Consider the following 26,670-nt stretch of genomic DNA (forward strand, 5'->3'; position numbering starts at 1 on the left):
TGGTGCCGATAGTTCCAGAGCTAAGGGTGTCGGTTTAGATGGAAAAGGGTGTCCGTGATACCCTTGCAAACTTGCTGCATGAAACATTGCGGAAAGCTGTACTGGTGAGGGCATTAGCACAGGTGGTACATGTGTGCGCCAGAAGTGTGCAGATTCAGTGGCATCAGTGTCCAATGTTGCTTTTGAAAAACTCTTTCATGGGATGTGAGTGTTGATGGCAAGGCCAGCATCTGTTGCCCACCCCTAACTGCCCTTAAGAAGGTGATGGTGAGCTGCCTTCTCGAACCATTGCAGTCTGTCTGGTGTAGTTACACCCACAGTGCTGTTTGGAAGGGAGTTACAGGATTGTAATCCCATGGCACTGTAGGAACGGTGATATAGTTCCAAGTCAGGATGGTGTGCAGCTTGAAGGGAGACTTCCATGTGGTGGTGCTCCAATGTATCTTCTGCCCTTCTCCTTCTACGTGGTAGAGGTTGCAGGTTTGAAAAGAACTGTTGAAGGAGCCTTGGTGAGTTACTGCAGTGCATTTTGTATGGTACACACTGCTTCCACAGTTTGTCGGTGGCAGGGGAAGTGAATATTTAAGGTAGTGGATGGGGTGCCAATCAAGTGGGCTGCTTTCTCCTGGATAGTGGCAAGTTTCTTGAATGTTGCTGGAGCTGCACTCATCCAGGAAAGTGGGGAGTATTCCATCGTACTCCTGACTTGTGCCTTGTAGATTGTGGACAGGCTTTGGGGAGTCAGGCGGTGAGTTACTCACCTCAGAATTCCCAGCCTCTGTCCTGCTCAGTATTTATATAGCTGATCCAGTTCCTGGTTAGTGATAAGCCTAAGAATGTTAATGGTGGGGATTCAGCAGTCAAGGGGAGATGGTTAGATTCTCTCTTGTGAGAGATGGTCATTGACTGGCACTTTTGTGGCATACATTTAATTGCCACTTAGCACCGCAAGTCTGAATGTTGTCCAGGTCTTGCTGTGTACTGGCATGGATTACTTCAGCGCCCATGAAGTTGCAAATGGTATTGAATGTTGTACAATCATCAGCGAACATCCCCACTTCTGACCTTATGATGGAAGGAAGATCATTGATGAAGCAACTGAAGATAGTTGGTCCGAGGACACTACCCTGAGGAACTCCTGCAAAGATGTCCTGGGACTGAGGTGTTTGGCTTCCAACAATCACAACCATCTTCCTTTGTGCTAGGTATGACTCCAACCAGTGGACAGTTTCTCCCCTATGTCCCATTGACTTCAACTTTGCCAGGGTTCCTTGATGCCACACTTGGCCAAACACTGCCTTGATGTCAAGGGCAGGCAGTCACACCTCCCATCTTGAGTTCAGCTCTTTTATCCATGTTTAGACCAAGGCTGTTGTCATGAAGATGTGCTATTTGGAATTAATTTGATATTTCATTGGCTGGTTTCATATATTAAACTTTTTAAAAGGACATTTCACTGAAACAAAGACACTGACTTAAAATGGCTGCCACTTTGCATCTGCGTAGCCACATTCTACTTCATAGAGATGTAGGGTGTATGGAGGCTCCCAACAGAGACAAGGACTTCCCTGGAGGTGTGAAAAGCTTTGTTCCTATCTTACTCAAATGGAAGAATGAACCATTCAGGAGTTAATTGCTGGAACGTTAAAAATTAATCATCTCGGCTACCACAATGGATAAGAGCAGCTGTGCCAAACATGAGCTGTTCACCTTCCTTTTAGAATATACAGCTGACATGGAGAGACGTCCATGTAATACATCCTTTTGTGTGGATACTTGAATTTGGGATTTGGTAGAGATATTTTAGCTGATGGAGTGTCTCTCATCCCCCCTCTCTCTATAATATTCCATCTAAGCTTTGAACCCTGTTTTGCTGAGTTAACAGTGTATCTACATTCCTACAGCAGAGATTCTACCGAAAGCCATTGGATTTCTACAACAGTGTTTCCAAGAAAAAAAGGACATATTTCAAAATCTTTACTGACTTTCCTTTTTTGAAATCTGTACTTTAACTTAGCCAAGTTTAACATCCGACATCCTGTAAAGTTGTCATACTTACTGCATGCTTGGGGTTTGAGTGTGTTGTTTGTGCTTGAAGTAGGATGTATTTGTACATTTTAAACATGTTAAATATTTTTACCTTGGTGGGTTTTAGCACAATAAAACTAACCCTTTATGTGTTTAATTCAAGAATACCTATCTGACTTAATTCTTACAAACTGCACACAATCAAGGTACATACTGAATTGGCAATATAGCATCTTTCTTAAAATTCAAAACCTCTGCTGTAACCAAACTGGGAATTGGAAAGGCGGGAACTCCGTCCACCCTTCCTCAGCAGGTCGTAACAGTGTAATGAGGTCAGGAGTTGAGTGGCCCTGGCAGAACCCAAACTGAGCATCAGTAAGCAGGTTATTGCTAAGTGCCACTTGATAGCACTGTTGACAACAGCTTTCTGCACTTTGCCAATGATCAGAGCAGGCTAATGGGCAGTAATTGGCCAGATAAGATTTTTCCTGCTTTTGTGACAGGGTATACCTCAGCAATTTTACACATTGTTGGGTTGATGCTGCTGTTGTAGCTGTATTTACGAAAGGGAAATCATGCTTGACAAACCTACTGAAATTTTTTGAGAATGTAATGAGTAGAGTTGATGAGGGGGAGCCAGTGGATGTGGTTTATTTGGACTTTCAGAAGGCTTTCGACAAAGTCTCAGGTAAGAGATTGGCGTGTAAAATTAAAGCGCATGGGATTGGGGGTAATGTATTGAGATGGATAGAAAACTGGTTGGCAGACAGGAAACAAAGAGTAGGAATAAACGGGTCTTTTTCTGAATGGCAGGCAGTGACTAGTGGGGTACCGCAGGGATCGGTGCTGGGACCCCAGTTATTCACAACATATATTAATGATTTAGATGAGGTAACTAAATGTAATATCTCCAAATTTGCAGATGACACAAAGCTGGGAGGGTGAGCTATGAGGAGGATGCAGAGATGCCTCTGTGTAATTTTAACCAGCTGAGTGAGTGGGCAAATGCATGGCAGTTGGATAAATGTGCGGTTATCCACTTTGGTAGCAAAAACAGGAAGGCAAATTATTATCTGAATGGCTATAAATTGAGAGATGGGAATGTGCAACGAGATCTGGGTGTCCTCATTCAGCAGTCACTGAAGGTAAGCATGCAGGTGCAGCAGGCGGTAAAGAAGGCAAATGGTATGTTGGCCTTCATTGCGAGAGGATTCGAATACAGGAACAGGGATGTCTTGCCGCAATTATACAGGGCCTTGGTGAGACCACACCTGGAATATTGTGCGCAGTTTTGGTCTCCTTATCTGAGGAAGGATGTACTTGCTATAGAGGGAGTGCAACGAAGGTTTACCAAACTGATTCCTGGGATGGTGGGACTGACATATGACAAGAGATTGAGTCGGTCAGGATTATATTCGTTGGAGTTCAGAAGAATGAGGGGGATCTCATAGAAACCTATAAAATTCTAACAGGATTAGACAGGGTAGATGCAGGAAGGATGTTCCTGATGGTGGGGGAGTCCAGAACCAGGGGTCACAGTTTGAGGATAGGGGGTCGACCATTTAGGACTGAGATGAGGAGAAATTTCTTCACCCAGAGAGTGGTGAGCCTGTGGAATTCACTACCACAGAAAGTAGTTGAGGCTAAAACATTGTATGTTTTCAAGAAGGAGTTAGAAATAGCTGTTGGGGTGAAAGGGATCAAAGGACATGGGGAGAAAGCAGGAGCAAGCTATTGAGTTGGATGATCAGCCGTGATCATAATGAATGGCAGAGCAGGCTCGAAGGGCCGAATGGACTACTCCTGCTCCTATTTTCTATGTTTCTATGTATTGGATCAGCTTGGTTAGGCATGTGGCTAGTTCTGGAGCACAAGTCTATTAAGTACTACTGCCAGGATGTTGTCAGAGTATACATTGTGCAGTATACAATGCCCTCAGCTGTTTCTTGATATCATGTGGAGTGAATTAAATTGGCTGAAGACTGGCATCATTGATGCTGGGGACCTCAGGGGGAGGCCAAGATAGATCATCCACTCAGCACTTCTGGCTGGAGGTGGTTGCAAATGCTTCAGCCTTGTCTTTTGCACTGATGTGCTGGGCTCCCCCATCATTAAGGGCTGAACTTTATGTCCCACGGGTCTGCCCCGGTTTGGTGTAAAATTGCATGAGAAGACATCGGGCGAGCGTCCTGATGTCATCCCGCACTCGTGCGATATTTCGCACAGCAGACGTGCACAAAAGCCGGAAGCGCGCCACTGACAGTTAAAAGGGCAATTAAGCCCATTAACGGCGCAGTTGTCTCCGATTTTTCATGGTCCATCCAACCTTATGGTTGACAGACGGGCGAATCGGCCATGTAGACTTCGCATTTTTCGTGAAACCTCATCCAAGGGCGGAATGAGGTTTCTGTTATTAAATAAAATAAAGATAAAAGTCTATGGACAGCATTTTTATCGTTTATATGTTCAGGTGCCTGGTTGTGATGCTTGGACGTTTTTTTTCCTGATTTTCAAAATTTAGTTCATGGTTTTTGGGTCTGGTGCTCCCCAAGGCAGCTCCCTGACTTCAGGGATCTTTCCGTTAGCGCTTTCCCCCGCCCACGGACAGGTCATTGCCCACCCTCCTCCTGCCCCCACTCTGGCGATGCTGAGCTTTTCAGCGCACCTTTCATGCTGGCTGCCCGTTAAGCCAGCATAAAATCACGATCAGGGGCCGATCGTGGTCAGCAGTCCGTTTCCTGACCGCTCCCTGGCCCACCAACCTGAAAATTCAAGCCTAAGAATAGGAATAGCCTCCTTCTCGTGTTAGTTTTTTAATTGTGGCAAGACTATAGAGATTAGATCTGATCCGATAGTTCTGGTTTTGCTTAACACTGTCTATTGCGTGCTGCTTCTGCTGTTTGGCACGCACTAGTCCTGTGTTGTAGTTTCACCAGGTTGACACCTTATTTTTAGACATGCCTGGTGCTGCTCCTAGCATGCTCTCCTGCACTCATCATTGAACCAGGGTTGATCCTTTGGCCTGAAGATAATGGTAGAATGAGGGATTTGCTGGGCCATGAGGTTACAGATTGTGATTGAATACAATTCTGCTGCTGCTGCTACTGATCCTCATAGAGTGTCATGGATGCCCTGTTTTGACTTGCTAGATCTGTTCTGAATCCAGCCTATTTAGGTAGTGCCACCCAACACAATGGAGGGTATTCATGAAGACAAGTCTTCATCTCCACAAGGACTGTGCATTGGTCACTCCTACCAATACTGTCATGGACAGATGCGTCTGCAACAGGTAGATTGGTGAGGACATGATCAAGTAGGTTTTTCCCTCTTGTCGGTTCCCTCATCACCTGCCACAGACCCAGTCTAGCAGGTATGTCATTTAGGACTCGGCCAGCTCGGTCAGTAGTGGTTTTACCGAGCCACTCTTGGTGATGGACATTGAAGTCCCCCACTTGGAGTACATTCTGTGCTCTTAGCACCCTCAGTGCTTCTTCCAATTGGTGTTCAACATGAAGGAGCACTGATTCAGCAGCTGAGGGAGGCAGTAGATGATTATTATTAGAATGTTTTCTTGCCCATGTTTGACTTGATGCCTTGAGACTTAATAGAGTCTAAAGTCAATACTGAGGACTCCTAGGGTTACTCTTCCTCCACTGTATACCACTGTGCCCCTACCTCTGGTGGGTCTGTTGTGCCACTGGGACAGGTGCTATGTGTTCTTGTTGTCTTTTGGTTCCCATATGTTGGTAATAATCAACTTTAAGCTTGGAAAATTCAGAACTGTTTATCATTAACTTACCACACTGCCTTGTACAAGAAAAGGACCGGTTTGAACTGGTTCTATTATGCATCACATCAGCCTTCTAGTGCAACCATGAAATATGGTCCCCAGAACATTTATACATAACAATTAGTTCCTAGCTAATTAATTCCTAGCTCTTTGCAGATACTTACAGATAACACAACAATATATAACAGGGATGGTGATGGTGGTATCTGGGGCAATTGTCTTTGGTGTATGATTCCGTGAGTATAATTATGTCAGGCTATTGCTTGATTAGTCAATGGGAAAACTTTCTCAATTTTGGCGAAGCATCTAGAGATGGAAATTGAGGGCACTGAAATAGATAAATTAGCAGCAGAAAAATTAAGATTCAAGCAGCAGAAAATGGACCTGGAATTTGAGGAAAGTGAAAAAGAGAGAGTGAGGTAGGAAAGAGAAAAAGGGAGAGAGATAGAGAAGGAGGAACCGAAGGAGGAGAGAGAATTCCAGAAAAAAAAAGAAAAGGGGGTTTAAATTAAAACAGCCCAAGCTGAGAAGGGAGGATTCCACTGTGCCCATTGAAGACACCCCTAGCTCAGATATAAGAGCTGAACTATTCAAGATTGCCCATTTAATCCCTACATTTGATGAAGTAGAAGTGGACACCTGCTTTATCTCATTTGAAAGGGTAGGACAGCAGTTAAAGTGACCAACCCAACACTGGTCCTTGCTGTTGCAGAGTAAGCTGACTGGAAAAGCTCACGAGGTTTACTCCCTCTTACCTGAGGGAAGTGCAACAAGCTACGAAGGAGCAAAAAGGACTATTTTAAATGTGTATCAATTAGTGTTGGAGGCATTCCATCAGAAATTCCATACCCTCAGGAAACAGCCTGACCAGATGGACCTAGAATTTGAAAGGCTCAAACAGCTCGCTTTTGACCAGTGGGTATGAGTGCTTAAATTGAGACCAACTATCAAAACCTGCATGAAATAATTCTCCTTGAGGCATTTAAAAAATACATACCCTTTCCGATAAGAACTCACGTAGAAGAACAGAGAGTAACAGGGGCCAGGCAGGCAGCAACCCTAGCTGACGACTATGAGCTTGTTCACAAACCCTCATCCCAAAGGAAACCCTTCCTCAGTCATCTCCAACCAACTGAGGAGGATAGAAGGCGGGTGGAGTGATAGGAAACTGAGCAGCCCTGGGAGAGCAGGGACAGCTGGAAAGACAGGAGGCCCTCCTCAGGCCTGAAAGGGTGGTGCTAAAAAGAGGAGTGAGTCCAAGAAGCCTGTATGTTTCAACTGCCACAAGGCAGGAGACCTCTGTGCTGATTGCAGGAGGTTACAGGAAAAACCCTTGGGATTTGTTAGGGCACACAAACATTGCACAGAAAAAGAGAATCAGACGGAGCGCATGGCAGACCAGGCTATGGATCTGACTGCACCAGCAAATCCCTGTAGACACATTACTGCGAGTGCAGGTGAGTTTAAAAAGACCCCTGGGAGTTACAAGGAATTTGTATCAGAAGGGATAGTGGCCACATTTCCCCAGAGCAAGGTGAGTAAGCCTATAGTGATACTGAGGGATACATGGGTGAGATTTGAGAAGACACAATGGGCAGGAATATAACATCATCCCCAATGGGTTCAGTGACACTGCTGGCCACAAACTCGGCGATGGTTGCTCCAATTATTCCCAGCGCCGTCTCCTCTTTGGGAATGATCGCATGCAGCCGCGCCTGTCCCCCACCAGTTAGATGCTGCTGCTGTCTATTATGAGCCAACTTGACCTGCAAAAGAGAGGCAAGTATGTCAGTGAGTGTGATTCAGTGTTTTTGAGTGATGTGCCTGCCACTGTTGCTTGTGCAAGCTATTTGATGTGAGGTGTGCAGCAAGTGTGTGAGGGTAAGCTGAAGCACATGATTATAAAGGAATGAGTAGTGGTTGATAGGGATTGGTAGGTGAAGGGGACTGTGGTGAATGGAGCATTGTGGGAGGCTAGTAGTGCCGCTGGGAGGATGTAGCATGTGAGGATGCATTCAGTGATCTTGACCACATACGGGATGATTGAAATTCTTTCAGCACTGTATCCAGGGGCTTGGGGCTACATTGCTGGCATTGGCTGCTATGACTACCAGCTTCCACTGTTCTCAGTACTTATCTGAATGTCCTCTTGAGGGAAAGGAACCTCCCTCTCTCCACCTTGCCTCCTCAAGGCCTCCAGTGTGGCATCCGTGAACCTTTGGGCGCATTCTCTGGCCTGTGGCACCATTTCTTCCTGTTGCTTCCTCCAGATCTTCCATTTTTTTTCACGCAGTTTCTACCCCTGCTGCAGCCAGAATACACCACCTCTTTAAATAGTGCGGGTTAATGTTAAGTGGTGCTGGCCCGCGCATGAACTTGGCCCCCCTGCTGAGGCATGCAACCACTTCACTGAACTGCAAGCCACAATCATTATAATTAGCAGGCACTTTGAATAGGCGCAAGGTCATTGCTGTCACGATCCCCTCGCTTGAAATCAGGGGATGCCGAATTTGGACACTTATGACGTTTTTTGTCTTCAGGTCATGAGAAGGGAAAATGAAAAATATGGAGCATGGCACAGAGATCTGGATCCAAGCCAAAAGGTGGAGCAGTGGGAGGAAAACTATATTGTTTTATATCCTTAAAGTGAGGGAGCTGTTCAGTCAGACTGTTAAAATGAACTTTCAACTAAAACTTTATGGGGCGCTGCTAATAAAATGAAAAGCTGTAAAAAAGACCTACAGTACATGCCTGCTTGATTAGATGCTGTACCCCCACGCAGAGCAGAGGCCTTATTACAGCTATCGCTGGTGATTCCTAAGCATCAATGGCCATTTACTTCAGTTTTCTGTCTGGTTTAAGTTCAGAGATTTCAGAAGCCTCACCATTTACCATAGAGGCAGGGGTTTTCTCTTTGCTAAGTGACGTCAGTAAAACATCTTATACTCAGTTTTTTTCCCCCCACAAAGAATGTCAAATCATTAAAATCGGTTCAGTCGCTCCCTACCAAAAGAAGGACTTGCATTTGCATGTGTAAGGCTAGAGAATAAAAGGTACAGCCTCTATGTTAGATGTTCACTATTGCTTGTGACTCTGTACCAGTAAGACTTTAAGTATGTCTTATGAGTCAGGTATATAGTCAAGTAATCAGCCTATGTAACTATCAGGCCCCAGGCTAGATCACAACCTGTGCAGAGTTCTATATAGTTGTTGCTAGTAATAAACTTCATGTAATTGTGTTCAACCAGAACTCTCATCAGCCTCAATATCTTGCTTAGCATAGATAGCGTAGAGACAGATCCCTTGATGTCTACATTGAGATGCTCAACAAATGTGGTGGCAGCAGACCGTAAGAGACTATGACATGGTTGGCAGCTGTGGCCGCTTCTAAAGACAGCAGTGAAGATAATTTCTGAAGATACCAGAACACAAGGCAGAAGACTACTTAAACAGCAACACCAACGGTAGTGATTCCACTTACCCAGATCTAATCCAGACTCATTGAAGGAAGGACAGCCTGTAAGTTCAGTGCTTTAAGGGAAGTCACTCACAGGGAACCTCAGTCCAGGGGCTTCGGTTTAAAAACAAAAACAGTCCAGTTCTTCAACCACAAGAACTTGGCATCCGACATTAGGCACAGAGACAAGTTCCAAGTTAAGAAGCAGTGAAGACCTCACTCCGAATTCAGTGATTTGGGCAGCAGGTTTTGTTTTATCTGAATGTTGGGATCAGCCATTTGTAAGCTACTCATCCTAACAGTGAAGGCAGGAGCATTGAGTTTGTTTAAAAAAAAACAAACCCCAGGCTGAGAGAGCTGGGAGAGGCAAGTTCCAACAGCTCTCGGCACAGCTGAACATCACTGTCAGTTGGTTCCACCATTTTATTTTTTCAGTTTCGGCGCTAAAACCAGCTTACCCACCCTGACAATCCAGGCGTGGTGGCAACCCAGCAGAATTAAATGACACAGCTTCAATACTGTAGAGGGACAACAAGTCAGGCACAATCTCTGCAATCTAAAGATCTGCAGTTTAAAATTCTCTCTCCTTATTTCAAGCCAGACTAAAAGAAGCCAAGCATCTAACGTGCTATTTTTGAAATATGTCACAAAAGAAGAAGCAAGCTTTTTCCCTTAGCAGCACACTGTAATGAGCCCCCAGTAATACAGTATTGCAGCATCTGTCCTCCAGTAGCACAGGGACAACAGATAGACAGCAAGTGCAAATTCTCATCCAAAGACAAAGCACTCAGCGATTACATTTATGTAGCACCCAGTGCAGCCAATAACTAAGAACATCACAATGGTGAATAGAGATTTGACTATGAACTAGCAAGCAGGAGATCTTCTTACAGAATTTCAACTCTTTTGGCAGAAGATGCGCTTACACTTTGTGGACCAGCAGGTACAGGGCCAAGAGATAAAGGCTGCCAAATTACTAATTGCTCTTGGCAATGAGGGGCTAATGCATGCAAACTCATCAGGTCTATCTGACCAAAGCCATAAAGACTCCAATAAAATCTCCAAGCTCATTGAAAATCAACTGAAGGTCCAAGTTAGCTTTAGAATTTACAGGCTAGAGTGCATCTCGTACCAACAACAGCCAAGTGAAAGCATTAATCAATTTATAAATGGGTCCCAGTGCAAAGGAGCTGATTGCGACCTGAATGCCGATGACCTTATGGAGAGATTGGTGGAGCTTGCCATCGCTCCAACATCCATCAATTCTTTCAGGAAAGTGCTACTAATAAAGCTAAAGGTTACTCAATGGATGCTCCACTGAACGAAGGTAGAAAATATGAGGCATTAATGGCTGGCAAACAGAACCCTCAAGCACTTGATCACAAATCGACTATTGCCACGGTAACCAAAACATCAAAGACACCCAAAACCCGCATGCAGTGTGGTCTTAAACACTTACCCAGGCAATGCCCATCAGTTTTCAACATGTGCAATATATGCTTCACCAGGGTATTGGGCACAAAGGTGTCACAAGCATGACAAACCACGTGTGCCCAAAGTAACAAAACACTCAACAAAGAAGGACAGAAATCCGACATCAGTGATAGTCCCTGGGCTCATCCAGCAAAACGTAAACATGTCAATGAAGTGAATGTCACCCCTGTACACCACAGTGTACAGATCCAGGCCCAAGTGTACATGTTGTCAACCTCACTCATTATGTGGATGGAGTCAGATGGGCTGAAGCATTTGCCACTGTAAATGTTAAATACCCACAACACTATGGACAACATACCATATGTCCAAAATTCGATACTGACGCAAGTGCCAGCATCTTACCGTTGCACGTTCTCAACACCACAAACACGGGATAATGGCACTGTGTAGTCCAGTCAACATCTGACAGGCTTACTGCCTGCAATACGTCTGACACCCCATGCATTGGCACCATCACAACACAACGCAAATACAGAAGATCCAGGTGGACACCAGAGATTTTTTATGTTGTGGGAACCAGTGGCCCGGCAACCATTGGTCTGCTAACAGACAGTGGCCTACACATGGTTACTATACGCAACCTGGCAGAGGCCACGACCACCAAACAGGAAAGCACCAAAGGAAGAATTGACTCCATAAGGGACCTTACATCCTTGTACCCAGATCACTTCATCACCATTGGAGACTTCAGGTATGACGCAGTGCTGCACCTAAAGGATGATTCTCAGCTCAGCATCAACCCACCGAGGAAGTGCAGCATCCATATCCAAGGCAAGTTGACGGCAGAGTTGGTAAAGATGGTCTGCAATAAGATCATCCGGAAAGTCAAGCACCCTAAAGCATTGTGCAATTCTGTCACCTGCATTCTAAAGAAGGATGGTTCACTATGTTTATGCCTGGATCTGTGATGGTTCAATATGGCACTAAAGTGATGTCCTCACAAAATCCCCACACTTGAGGAACTGAATCCCAAGTTTGTGGGAGCCTGCTACTTCTTGAACTTGGATGCCAAGAATGGCTACTGGTCCATCCATCCGGCATCAGCATCACAAGAGCTCACCACTTTTTGTATCCCTTTTGGACGGTATTGCTTCTTGCACTTGCCGTTTGGGCTCTCGGTGAGCCAAGGTGCATTTCAACAATGCATGGACCACATCATAGGAGACATGCCTGGGTATCTGTGCATCGTCGACGACATTGGAGTCCTTGGTAAGACTAAAGCAGAACATGACAACAACCTACATATGCTCATGGAGGCAGCCATAAAGCATGGCCTTGTTTTTAATAGTGTCAAATGCCAAATCAATGCGAGCCAGATCAATTTTTTCAACTCCATTTACCCCTCTCAAAGCATTCAACCAGATCCAGTAAAAATAGAAGATGTACAAAAGATGCCCACCCCACAATACAAAGACGACCTGCAAAGTGTCTTGGGTTTTTTAGTTTCCTATCTCCGTACATCACAGGCTTTGCAACCAAAGCAGCCCCACTCAGGGACCTCCTCAATAAGGACGTGCTATACATATGGCAAAAGGGCCACCTGCACATTTTTCAGAGTTTGAAAGACACCTTGTCTTAGAGCTCATGTGTTTTGCAATACTATGACCCCTCCATAGACACTGTGCTCAAGATGGATGCGGCATAGAAGGGTCTTGGTGCATGCCTACTACAGGATGACAAGCCTGTAGCTTTTGTCTCAAAGGCTTTCACCTCTGCACAAGCCAATTATTCTAACATTGTATGCATTTGTACTTGGCATCCAACGCCTCCACACGTGTCTGTTTGGGAAAGGCTTCACAATCCAAACAGACCATAAGCTGCCGGAGCCTCACCAGTGCACCACCGTGGCTCCAGCGTCTACTCATGAAAATTCAGGGCTATGACCTTGATATCCAATTTAAATCAGGCTCTAAAATGTTAACCTCTCATACCCTAAGTCAGCTACTCAACCCAGCCAACAACAAAGATGTGCCTCTTGACCTCCACATGGACAATATTGAATATGAGATGGAAGACAACCTCCACATCGACTAGGTCCATTCTTGGCAAGGTCAAGCTGAAATGATACAACAGGCCACCCAAGAAGACCCACAGCTGAGGCAAACCATTATCACAGGTTAGTCCGATTACATCAAAGATGTTCACAAAAGTATCCGATCATTTTGGCACTACAGAAATGAACTGGACATCTCCAGAAGCATTATATTCAAAGGCAGGCAAGTCCTCATACACCAGGCAATGTGTCAAACCATATTACATCACTTAAATGTTGGACACATGGGTGTAGAATGAACAAAATGCCTTGCCAGAGAATCAGTTTATTGGCCAGGTATTAATAAGGACATTGACAAATTGACACAGACATGCAAACCTGCCAGATGCACCAACCACAACAGGGCAGAGAACCATTGTTACTACATGAAACCCCCTCTGTCCTATAGTCCAAAATAACCACTGATTTGTTCCATCTAGACGGTGAAGATCACATCTTGGTAACGGCCTATTTTACCAAATTCCCTTTCGGTCGGCAGTCCAAGGACAGGATCAGCTTTATGATTGTTGACACACACTGTGATTTTTGGCATGTTTGATGTGCCTGGAACTATCATCTCAGGCAGTGGTCCCCAATATATAGGACAGTCCTTCCAGGACCTGTGCACAAAATGAAGTGTGAAAACACATCACATCTTTCCCACACTACCCTCAATCCAAAGAGTTAGCAGAACAGACCATTAAGATGGTCAAAGCAACACTTCTAAAGTGTAAGACAACCAAGCAGGATTTCCGAATTGCCATGCTCAACCTTCATGCCACACCACAGCGAAACAGTCTGCCCTCATGTGCCAACTTGATGTTTGGGAGGCAAGTCCGCGTCCTTCCCCAGTTCCATCTACTCCCAATCCAGGTGGAAGCTCATGATATTCTTTTAGAACAGAGGGAGAGGATGTCCCAGCAGCACGGCCAGAGAGCAAAACCATTAACACAGTTAAATATAGGTCAAAGTGTGTGCATACCGAATCACCACACAAAGTCATGGGTACAAGGAAAGGCACTGTGACAGCGCACACAGCCATGGTCATATGAGATTGAGATGCCAAGCAAACGGATCCTCAGAAGGAACCATTGGCACACTCGCATCATGTATGCTGAATCACTGACGGATCAGACAGACGATGACAGAGACACACAGAGTGTTATTTCAGTCACAGAGGACCACACAGGTATCAACACTGTAAGACAAGATGATCCTGGGATGACCAACCAAGAAACACAAGCTGTGAATGCACAACCACAGGACACAAACACAACACACTGAAAACTGTACGAGAACAAGAAACGGTGACGCCATACGCCCACCAGAATGTTATCTTCATATGTAAAGACTCTATACCATGATTCAATCATGTTATGCCTGATATTCACTGTTATGTATGTTCTCACAAAGTTTTACCTTTATTAAACGGGAAAAGGAGGATGTTGTGATATTGTATCAGTGCCAATGCAGACAATGACATGTCCCTTTAAAAAGCTGCATAGTGACATCACTATGACATCACCGTGTATAAGGTTGAAGGCTAAAAGGTACAGCCTCCATCTTAGATACTCACTATTGCCTGTGCCCTCTTCTGCAGATGTTCACTACTGTCTGTGACTCTGTCTCAGTAAGACTTTATGTATATCTTATGACTCAAGAATATAGTCAAGTAATCAGCCTATGTAACTGTAAGGACCCAGAACTGTGCAGATCATGGCCTGTGCAGAGCTCTATATAGTTGTTGCTAGTAATAAACTTCATGTAATTGTGTATGACCAGAACCCTCATCAGTCTCAATATCTTGTTTAGCATAGCATAGAGTGAGATCCCTTGAGGTCGACATTGAGACCCTCAGCTTATACGGTGCTGCAACCTCCGTGGTCATGTCCTGCTGCCGGCCCAATCAGAAGACAGGTAGCTCTGGTGCCCCAGCAGCCTCACTGCAAAGGTAGGTCAGAAACCATAAGGGCGCCTCAACACAGAGCTGCCCATGGAAACGTGGAAAGAAGTCACAAATTAAGAGGGCTGAGGCCATATGCACCTCACAGCGGAGGTGAAACCCTTCTACAGGGATGGTTTGGGTTGCTAGTGTGGCCTTTCCAGCTGGCAGCCCCTCTCTGGGGGACAGAACCCCAACTCCAATGTCCACCCAGCCTGCTGCAGTTCCTTCCATTGAGCTGGCGGCCTCCACACACAGCAGGGGGAACTGTGACAAAATGTCAGCAAGGCCACAAAATCACCCTAATTAGGGCCTGAATTATATTAATTGGCTGTTCACCACTGTGGAGTGGGCCACAGATCTGGTTTCCTTGCCCACCTCTGGCAACCTTTCCTGGTGGGTGATGGGGTGGGGTAAAGCATTGAGGAGTTGCCCTGACATGGCTCCCCCATTCCCCTGGCTCACTCCACCTCCAACCCCATCTCCATGGGATCAGAAAAAATTCAGCCCCTCTCTGCAATATCAACGTACCTTTAAATTCAATCTCAACAAAGACTTCTGTTTACATGTCGCTTTTCACAGCAACATGATAATGATCAGGTAATCTGTTTCTGTTATGTTACTTCACAGGTAAATATTGTCCAGGACACCACCCCTACATTGTAGTGTCAGCCGTTGCACAAGGATTAATCCCTGGAGTGGGACTTGAACCTATAGCCTCATAACTGAAAGGCAAGAGTGCTACCAACTGGGCCATCACTGATCAGTCATCAGTGGTATAGTAATTTATAGTATCTGTCAATCAGCTGCTGACATTTAGTGAGCTCAATACAAACTTTAATCAATCAGGACTCTCAGTGAAGGTCCATTTCCTCTTAGTGCACTGATCGTCTGTCTAATGAAATTTTTACTCTGTACAATCAATTTTACTAAAATGAACTGTGAGGTCAGATTGATGCGGACTAATTTACAGCAAAGCAGCCAATCAGAGGGCGCCCACTTGTTAATCTATGAATTATGCTCAGACCTGTAAAGGGAAGTCTCATGGGCAGTTTCGTCCCTGTAGTGAGTTTTACACTGATTAGCTGAGGGAAATCCCAATGCACCCAAAAGGCCCCTCATGAGCTGATGCCCATGGTCCCAATCTCCACTTACAAAAAAAAGCCTGCACTGAAATAATTACTTGCATGAATACTCCTTCCTGTCCTTCTCATGTGTGTTAACATCAGCTAAAAAATACATGGATGCTGAAGGGGAGTCAGTAATAAGTCAGTACACTGGGGATGAAATTATATAATGATTTTCAACAGGCGGTGTTTGCTCTTAGTGCAAACATTTGCACAGAAAATTATATAGAAAGCACCGGAGATACACAGCAAGTCTGGGAGCATCTATAGAAAGATGAGACAGGTTAACATTTTGGGTAGAGGCACTTTGTTGCTGTCTCACTAACGCTTGGGGGAATGTCAGCAGCTGCTGTCGCACATTGATCCCAAGTACATAATCAGTCACAACCCTTAGGTTCAAATGTGAAGAGTGCTTTGAAATACTACTCCTCAGCTCTCACATTCTAAAACACTGATATCCTGTATCACAAGCACATAACCGAAGGTCTTGCCATCAACAACTTGCATTTATATAGCTCCTTTAACATCATAAATTATCCCAAGATGCTTCACTGGAGCAATTATCAAACAAAATTTGACACTGATCCACAAAGTAAGAGATTAGGCCAAATGACCAAAAGCTAGGTCAGAGGTACCAATAAGTTTTAATGAGCATCTTAAAGGAGGAAAGAGAAGTAGAGAGGCAGAGAGGTTAAGGGAGGGAATTCCAGAGTTTAGGACCAGGCAGCTGAAGGTCCAGCCACCCAAAGATGAAGCCATGAAAATCAGGGATAGACAAGAGATTTGAAGTGGAGGAATGCAGAGATCATGGAGAGTTGTGGGCTGGAGGATGTTAGAAGTATATCAAAATAATATGACCTCTAAGCACCCAAGTAGGATATGTATGATTCAGATAGCACCTTCCAATCAGGTCAGCTTTAGGTTTTCTGCACAATCCTTCCTACTCTCTTTGTCTCAGTTACTCCACATCACCCATCTCTGCCTCAGGTCACTTTATGCACCTTTCCGCTCCTTGCATTGAGCTGTAACTCCAACTCCGAACCAGCATCAATAACACCTTTCTCATAACAGTCAAGCTATAGGAATTTCGGGAGGAACTCTTCAATTGGTCCTTTACAAACCCTTGCCAAGCAAAGGTAAACACATTAAGATGAGTTACAACCTCTTACTCTCAGAAACAATTTCAGGAGTGTGTGCAAATGTTTGTGTCTGCTCCATCACTAGTAAAGTTATACAACAGCAATCACCTTACACTGAGAAATTGCCTTACATCTACCCGACTTAAAGCTTGTAAAGAACCTAGTTAGACCAAGTTTGGTGTATTTTAAGTGTTTCTGATCTCCATATTATAGAAAGGATGTGGAGGCAATAGAGCAGGTGCAGGAAGATTTATTAGAATGATAACAGAACTGAGAGGTTAGATCCATCAGGAAAGATGGAACACCCTGGGGCTTTTTACTCTTGAGAAGTGAAGCCTGAGGGCTGACCTGATAAAGACATTTGCGATTATGAAATGGATTGATGGGGTCAACATAAAAATTATGTTTTCACTTGTGGTCGAGGCCAGAACTGGGGGCCACATATATAAAATAGTCACCAAAAAATCCAATAGGAAATTCATGAGGAACTCCTTTACCCAGAGAATGTTAGAATATGAACTTGCTACCACAAGGAGTGGTTAAGGTGAATAGCATAGATTAATTCAAGGGAAAGCTAGATTAATACATGAGGGACATATAGAAGGATATGTTGATGGGGCTAGATGAAAAGAAGTGAGAGGGGACCTGTGTGCAGGGCCTGAGAGAGGGATTACAGATGTTGCTAATCACCAGGGCCCATGCTTCTAGGGCGACCTGAACTCATTGGCCAAATAGCCTGTCAATGAGGATGCTCAGTGGCCAAAGCAGCTAATCAGGCATGTAGACCATCCTGACTGATAGGTTAAAAGCAAAATATTGCGGATGCTGGAAATCTAGAACAAAAACAAAAATACCTGGAAAAACTCAGCACGTCTGACAGCATCTGTGGAGAGGGATACAGTTGACATTTTGAGTCCAGATGGCTCTTCATCAGAACAAAGAAATAAAGAAATGAGATGAAATATAAGCTGTTAGAGGGGGGTGGGACAGGTGGAGCTCAGTAGGGGGCCAGTGAAAAGTGGAGGCCAAGAAGAAATTGCCAAAGATGTCATAGACAAAAGGACAAAGGGATGTTGACAGTGGTGATATTATCTAAAGGATGTGTTAATGGGGGTATTAAGGGTAGCAAGCAGGACAAGCTAGTGGCAGATGGCCCTAATGGGGGTGGGGTGGGGGGAAGGGATCAAAATAGGCTAAAAGGTGGAAATGAAACAATAGATCGAAATAAATTTAAAAATAGGTGGGAAAAGAAAAATATATTTGTTAAAAAATTATAAATATTGGAAAAAGGGGGATCGGAAAGGGGGTGGGGATGGAGGAGAGAGTTCATGATCTGAAATTATTGGACTCAATATTAAGTCCGGAAGGCTGTAAAGTGCCTAGTCGGAAGATGAGGTGCTGTTCCTCCAGTTTGTGTTGAGCTTCACTGGAACATTACAGCAGGCCAAGGACGGACATGTGGGCATGAGAGCAGGGTGGGTTGTTGAAATAGCAAGCGACAGGGAGATCATGCTTCTGGACAGACCGAATGTGTTCCACAAAGCTGTCACCCAGTCTACGTTTGGAGACCGCATTGGGAGCAGCGAATGCAGTAGACTATTGGCTACTCGGCCAATGATTGTTGTTGTTCTGAACAGCATTGGCCCAGCATTTGACATGCCGGATACCCCAGTCCTTCCTTTCCTTGCCTACCTCTTTGTGCAGCTGGACTCGTGTGCTGTTTTCTTCCCTGGCTGGAGCCTGGAGGCTGCTGGAAGCAAGGTAAGTGCCTCTACATTTACTTTACCTCCCCCCGAAGGCCCTTCTCCTCCTGACATCTTCTCTGAGCCCTGAAGTATGACCCAAGTCCAGTCCTTTAATGTCGCCAACGATGGTGCCTGTGGCCCAGGGCCCTTCCCTCGTGCCGGGAGGGGACAGCCCTGGGTCACGGTTATTGAAACAGTCAGAAGGGGCTTTACTTTTGAATTCTGCAACTAACCCCTTCAACATGAATTTTAACTTAATTCTTTCTCCAGGTTAGTTTTTCATCAACCTGATTTAATTATAACACAAAGCAACGAAAGTGAGTAGTGGGTTCCTGATGTTCACATTTGTATCCCAGAATGTGCACCACCCTTCCTTTCTGTTAATGAGGAGTGTCGATTGAGATATATTTAGATTGGTATAGCTATGCTTAAATTTTTTAATGAAATAATTTTTGCAAAGCATGCAAAATAAAATGCAAACTGATTGCATCTATCCGCTGAACTTAAAAATGGTGAAGTATATGAGAGAGAGATGCGCAACCTGCAGTAATGTGGGATATCCGTTTCCCTGAACTATCACACATTCCAAGTCAAGCATTTCAATTATCTCCTTTAATGGGCTTTCATAGAGCAGTAGACGGGGGCTGGGGGGCAGGGGCAAATCTCAGGCTCCATAGGCAGACTGTCGAAACTGTGATATCTGACAGGGAGTCAGGGACAACTCAGACTTTCTGCTCCTCCAATCACAGCCTCATATTTTCGCCAACTCTCTCCATTTGCTCCCGTTTTCCCAGTTGGGTTTTGATTCACCACTCGATCCCATCCTTCAGCCGCCTTCACTCACTCTCTCTCTCTCTCTCTAGTGGAGAGTCACACATTGATCAGCTCTGTGGTCAAACACCTTTTTCAGTTAGAAAAGATAAAAGGTGGAGCAGGGCAATGGAAAGGCACGAGAGCAAAACCCTAACCCTAATGGAAAAATACAGGGGGTTCGAGAGGTGGAGACAGAGACTGACTGGTGTCACCTGGTGACATTATTGTCAGAAGAGCTTTGCTGGAATCCGGATAACTGAATGTTCCCAGTGGAACACCTGAATCCACCTGGATTTCTGACAAAATACCCAAGCCTAATGTCCCCGATGTTTTATTTCTCTGTCTGAAAAGTGTAAAGATGTGGAAGCAGTGAGGAACATGAGATTGGATGGGAAGGTGGTTCCTTGAATCAACAGTTCATGAGGTTGCCTTCTAACCGCTCGGTGTGAGGGAATAAAAGGAAGTGTGCAGTAACAATGATGTGTCAAGAGTGGTTTCAACCCTCACACTAAACCTAACTGGAACAATGGCCCCGTTGTGGCGGGGGTGGGGGTCATAAAATACAGAGAGCCGTTCAAAGCTACATTGACTCAAGAGGGACCAGAACATCCCGCTGGTGAGCAGGGCCGTAACATTCCGCCCCATGTTGCCAATGATGTTTTTTAAGGCTAACCCTAACCCAACCTCAATCTAATTCCAATATACTGAAACCATGGCCAGAATTCTATGCTCCCCCTGCCCCTGGCAGGTCCTGAGGCAAGGTGGGGGTGGAGCGTGAAGTTGCATGGATGGGAATCCCTCTGGGTTCCCGCCCACCCTGACCAGGGCAGCAATTTAATGGTGGGGCAGGCAGGGCCTTGGAGGGGAAGCCCAGCCTTGCCCCAATTAAGGTCCAAGGGCCTTTTCCCGCCCAGCCTCAATTTTTAGGCAGGTGGGTGACTGATAGCTCAGAGGGGGAAGGCTGGAAATAAACTGAGTTCAATCTCAGGCAGGAAGCCCCCTTCTGTTTGGGGGCGCCCTCCCCTTAAGGTCCACTGACCTCCATATCTCTCTCCCCGGCCTATCCCCTGAGACCCCAATCACCCCTTTCACGACTCTCCAGGCAGTTCCCTAGCCTCACTGCCCTGGGATCCTTGCCACTTACCTGTCCTATGGTTCCTGGGACTTGGTGCCAAGCAGCTCCCTGCGGTGCCTCTCCTGCCCACTGCAACACTATGCGTGGAGGGAGTGGAGAGCTGCGGTCAGCCTGATTGATCGGAAGCTCTCCATAGAGGGGTTTCTTCCCGAGTGAGGAGTGGAACTCCTGCCCTGTGCCAATCATCAGAGCATAAAATGACATTGGGGCTGCTGGAGTCGGCGGGGACATGTTCCCGAGCCCCCACCATCCTGAAAATTCAGGCCCATAACTTTCAATGGGTGTAATAAATAGATGCATTGAGTACAAAAGCTCAATCAGTTTTCCTAAAGCTGTTTGAAACAGTTCGACCCCAATGTGACTATGGTTCCCAAATCTGGGTGTCAGAAGGATGTGAAGGGAGAATTAATGTGTTTGGGAGGGTGGGGGGGTGGGGTGGGGAGTGGTGGTGGACTGGAATAAAGGGCCTGGAAACAGGGGAAGCAGCATGGCCAATGATTTCTCTCCCTGGCCCTGATTGTGTGGAGCCTAAGTGCCACATCGATCAATGGGCTGAATGGCCTGCTTCTGCAATGTAATGTCACAAGACAGTTGCAATGGGTATGGTAATGCCGACCAGTCTAGTTCTAATGCAGAAAAGAGGTTCATCACAGTCTCACTTAAGTGGACGCACTTAAAGCTTCCTGCATTAAAGATTTTAAGATGCAGCAGACAGCTCCTGAAACATGTTAATACAAATTAGTGATACTGTTAATAATTTTATTTCATTATTTAGGCTGAGGTTTCAAATAGGGTAGCTCAAACTCTGAGCAAATGTAACTTCAGTGAGATGCAACTTTTCTTGATTTGGTTACATTAACACATCTCTCCAGGGATAAATTGAGGAATTAAGGAAGCAGAGGTCGAAGTAAAACACTTTTCATGTCTAAAGGCACTTTACTGAAAAATTGTAAGAGGAGTGATATATTATCGGGGGAAGCTAGGAGAAGGAATCAAAGGCTTGGGTGCAAAAAATGGGTTTTGTGAAGGGTTTTTAAGATGGAGGGAGAAGTAGAGAAGCAGACGGTTGTGAATGGAGAATTCCAGAGACAAACCCTGGGCTGCTGGAAGCTCTGTCACCAATGGCAGACTGTAGAAGGGAGCATATACAAAAGGCCAGAGCTGAAAGGCTGAGGACAGGAGGAGAACTAAGTCTGGAGGAGTATGTAGCAATGGGGTGGAATAATGTCAATTGTGAAGGAATTCCTAAAATTAAGATTGCTCAGGGGTAATAAAAACAGAAAATACTGGAAATACTCAGCAGGTCAAGCAGCATCTGTGGAAAGAGAAACTGTCGAGTTAACATTTCAGTTTGAAAACCCTTCAACAGAATTGCCCCGAGGACCTGGTAATGAGTTTCCTGTGGTTATCACTGTAACATAGAACAGTTGAAGTGTCTCTCAGTCAAACAAAAACAACATTGTCACAGGTATAAACATTTTATATTTTAAGTTGTAAAGGAAAAGTATAATTAATGTTGCTACATAATATACATTAAATAAAACAATTGGTCTATTTGAGATATGCAAGGGTTGTCATTGAGATTTAGATGAAAAAAGATGGGAGGTGGCTTGAATGGATCATAAACACTGGCGTGGACTGGGAAGGCCAAATGGCCTGTTTCTGTGCTTTACAATGTAATCTTATGTAATCCAGTCACTTTGAAGGTATCACAGGGTCAGTTTCCATTAGTGGGTGATTAATCCCAGTGGATCCAGATGCAGTCCCAATGGACTTGTGGATTGGCTCCCTGAAGACTCCATGGATCTGCAAGCAGTTAACCGATTAGACAAGGAGAGATGCTGCTTTCCTGACCAGAGCTATGAGTATAAACTGCAGAGAAATGTCACAGATGGGATGACAACAGCAACTGTCTGCTTCCAGGTCATTGTCCAGCTCCGTGATACATCGCAGGAGTTCATTAAGTACCATTGAAATGAAGACTGGAGATGGTTTCTCGACAGACACAAAAACTACGTTACATTCTACATTTCTTTGAAAGTACTCTCTGCCCGGCAGCATACCCATTTAAAGAAAAGTATTTCAAAAATCAACAGTAGGAGATTGATTATCTTTTTAATGTGTTGAATTTAAAAAATATATATTGGGGGCATTCTGGCTGAGACTCCCTCTTTAAACAAACATTTTCTACATATTTGCTTTAAAAGTTTACTTCAATTGTCAGCAACATGAGGTTACAGAATGTTACATGAAATATTAGTAGGCAAGAGTCATAGCACGCTTTCTGGTATAATTTGAACTGCAATTAAATGATTTATAAAACACAACCTATTTCAGGCTGATATTTATTACCTTGGAGACAAGACAAGAAGTTTTACTGAGCAAGGATTCATTGCATGACTGGATGTCGTATATAAGTAGACTGAAATATAGAATTGCCTCTAAGAGTAATAGCAGAGGTTTCTACTGAATGCATCACTGAGGGAGTGCCCTGTCATATTCAGCATGAACTCATTTGGAGAACACAGCCCTGTTCTTCTAACAGGTAAAGCAGATGGGCCTGTTCTTCACTACAGGAGGGCAAAGGGGAATATTTGATATTTTTGTAACGTGATTCTCTTTCTAGTAATCTGTTTTCCAAAAAATGTCAACAGCCCCTTGGGTAGTAGCAAGATAAAACAATGTTTTCATGTACTCCTCAATGGCCTTCACAGTGTCTGAATGAGTGATGGCCCTACATACTTCAGACACAGTTAAGTAATCAGTGCCTTGTTTGAAGCAGTCTTTTCTCATGTTATACACATTTCTTTTTAACTTTCTCCATTCCTTGAAGATACTGACTCACGCTGGGTGTGGCCCCATTCAGTGCCACGTGCTCTGCTGCTTCCCCAAGTGGCCCATTCTTCCTGCGTGAACCTAAACAGTGAACGTTAGTGGTCTATTTAACAAGAAGTGGCGTCACATCTGAGATGCTGCAGTGAGACTTCAGTGAGCAGAGCAGGGCTGTGAAGATCGAGATATTAGTGAGCAGAGCGAGGCTGTAAAGAGCGAGACTTCAGTGAGCAGAGCGGGGCTGTAAAGAGCGAGACTGCAGTGAGCAGAGTGGGGCCATAAAGAGCGAGACTTCAGTGAGCAGAGCAGAACTGTAAAGAGCAAGACTTCATTAAGCAGAGTGGGGCTGTAAAGAACGAGACTTCACTGAGCAGAGCGGGGCAGAAAAGATCAAGACATTAGTGAGCAGAGCGAGGCTGTAATGAGCGAGACCTCAGTGAGCAGAGTGGGGCTGTAATGAGCGAGACTCCAGTGAGCCGAGCAGGACTGTAAAGAGTGAGACTTCAGTGCGCAGAGCGGGGCTGTTATGAGCGAGACTCCAGTGAGCAGAGCAGGGCTGTAAAGAGTGAGACTTCAGTGAGCAGAGCAGGGATGTAAAGAGCGAGAATTCAGTGAGCAGAGCGGGGTTGTAAAGAGCGAGATTTCAATGAGCAGAGCGGGGCTGTAAAGTGCGAGACTTCACTGAGCAGAGCGGGGCTGTAAAGAGCGAGGCTTCACTGAGCACAGCAGAGCTGTAAAGAACGAGACTTCAGTGAGGAGAGTGGGGCTGCAAAGATTGAGGCTGCAGTGAGCAGAGCGGGGCTGTTATGAGTGAGACTCCAGTGAGCAGAGCCAGGTTGTTAAGACCGAGACTTCAGTGAGCAGAGTGGGGCTGTAAAGAGCGAGACTTCAGTGAGCAGAACAGGGCTGTAAAGAGCGAGACTCCAGTGAGTAGAACGGAGCTGTAAAGTTCGTAGCTTCAGTGAGCCGAGCGGGGCTGTAAAGACCGAGAAAATACTAAGCAGTGTGGGGCTGTAAAGAGAGAGACGTCAGTGAGCAGAGCAGAGCTGTAAAGAGCAAGACTTCATTAAGCAGAGCGGGGCTGTAAAGAATGAGACCTCACTGAGCAGGGCGGGGCAGAAAAGATCAAGACATTAGTGAACAGAGCGAGGCTGTAATGAGCGAGACCTCAGTGAGCAGAGTGGGGCTGTAATGAGCGAGAATTCAGTTAGCAGAGCGGGGCTGATATGAGCGAGACGCCAGTGAGCCGAGCAGGGCTGTAAAGAGTGAGACTTCAGTGCGCAGAGCGGGGCTGTTATGAGCGAAACTCCAGTGAGCAGAGCAGGGCTGTAAAGAGTGAGACATATGTGAGCAGAGCGGGGCTGTTATGAGCGAGACTCCAGTGAGCAGAGTAGGGCTGCAATGAGCGAGATTTCAGTGAGCAGAGCAGGGCTGTAAGGAGCGAGACTTCAGTGAGCAGAGTGGAGTTGTGAAGAGCGAGATTTCAATGAACAGAGCGGGGCTGTAAAGAGCGAGACTTCAGTGAGCAGAGCGGGGCTGTAAAGATCGAGACAATACTGAATAGAGCAGGGCTGTAAAGAGTGAGACTTCAGTGAGCAGAGCGGGACTGTTATAAGCGAGACTTCAGAGATGAGAGTGGGGCTCTAAAGCGTGAGACTCCAGTGAGCAGAGTGGGGCTGTTATGAGCGAGACTTCAGTGAGAAAAGCGGGGCTGTAAAGAGCAAGACTTCAGTGAGCAGAGCAGGGCTGTTAAGAGCGAAAGTCCAGTGGTTTGAGCAGGGCTGAAAAGAGCGAGAGTTCAGTCAGCAGAGCGGAGCTGTTAATTGTGAGACTTCAGTGGGCTGAGCAGGGCTGTAATGAGTGAGACATCAGTGAGCAGAGCGGGTCTGTAAAGAGCGAGACATCAGTGAGCAGAGCGGGTCTGTAAAGAGCGAGACATCAGTGAGCAGAGCGGGTCTGTAAAGAGCGAGACATCAGTGAGCAGAGCGGGTCTGTAAAGAGTGAGACTTCAGTGAGCAGAGCGGGACTGTTATAAGCGAGACTTCAGAGATGAGAGTGGGGCTCTAAAGCATGAGACTCCAGTGAGCAGAGTGGGGCTGTTATGAGCGAGACTGCAGTGAGCAGAGCGGGACTGTTAAGAGCGAGACTTCAGTGAGCTGAGCGGGACTGTTATAAGCGAGACTTCAGAGATGAAAGTGGGGCTCTAAAGCGTGAGACTCCAGTGAGCAGAGTGGGGCTGTTAAGAGCGAGACTTCAGTGAGAAAAGCGGGGCTGTAAAGAGCGAGACTTCAGTGAGCAGAGCAGGGCTGTTAAGAGCGAAAGTCCAGTGGTTTGAGCAGGGCTGAAAAGAGCGAGAGTTCAGTCAGCAGAGCGGAGCTGTTAACAGTGAGACTCCAGTGGGCTGAGCAGGGCTGTAAAGATCGAAATTCCAGTGAGCAGAGCGGGGCTCTAAAGAGTGAGATTCCACTGAGCAGAGCAGGGCTGTAAAGAACGAGACTTCAGTGAGCAGAGCAAGGCTGTAAAGAGCGAGACTTCAGTGAGCAGAGCAGGGCTGTAAAGAGCGAGATTTCAGTAAGCAGAGCATTGCTGTAAAGAGCGAGACTTCACTGAGCAGAGCAGGGCTGTAAAGAACGAGTCTCCAGTGAGCAGAGCGGGTCTGTAAAGAGCGAGACTTCAGTGAGCAGAGTGGGTCTGTAAAGAGCGAGACATCAGTGAGCAGAGCGGGGCTGTAAAGAGCGAGACATCAATGAGCAGAGCGGGTCTGTAAAGAGCAAGACATCAGTGAGCAGAGCGGGTCTGTAAAGAGCGAGACATCAGTGAGCAGAGCGGGTCTGTTAAGAGCGAGACCTCAGTGAGCAGAGCGGGGCTGTAAAGAGCGTGACATCAGTGAGCAGAGCGGGTCTGTAAAAAGCGAGACTTCAGTGAGCAGAGTGGGGCTGTTAAGAGCCAGACTCCAGTGAGCAGAGCGGGTCTGAAAAGAACGAGATTTCATTTAGCATAGTGCGACTGTTATTTCGAGACTCCAGTGGGCTGAGAAGGGCTGTAAAGATCGAGACTTCAGTGAGCAGAGCGGAGCTGTAAAGAGTGAGACTTCAGTGAGCAGAGCGGAGCTGTTATGAGCGAGACTCTAGTG

Source organism: Carcharodon carcharias, chromosome 23 (genome assembly GCF_017639515.1).
Source record: "Carcharodon carcharias isolate sCarCar2 chromosome 23, sCarCar2.pri, whole genome shotgun sequence".
NCBI classification, from domain to species: Eukaryota; Metazoa; Chordata; class Chondrichthyes; order Lamniformes; family Lamnidae; genus Carcharodon; species Carcharodon carcharias.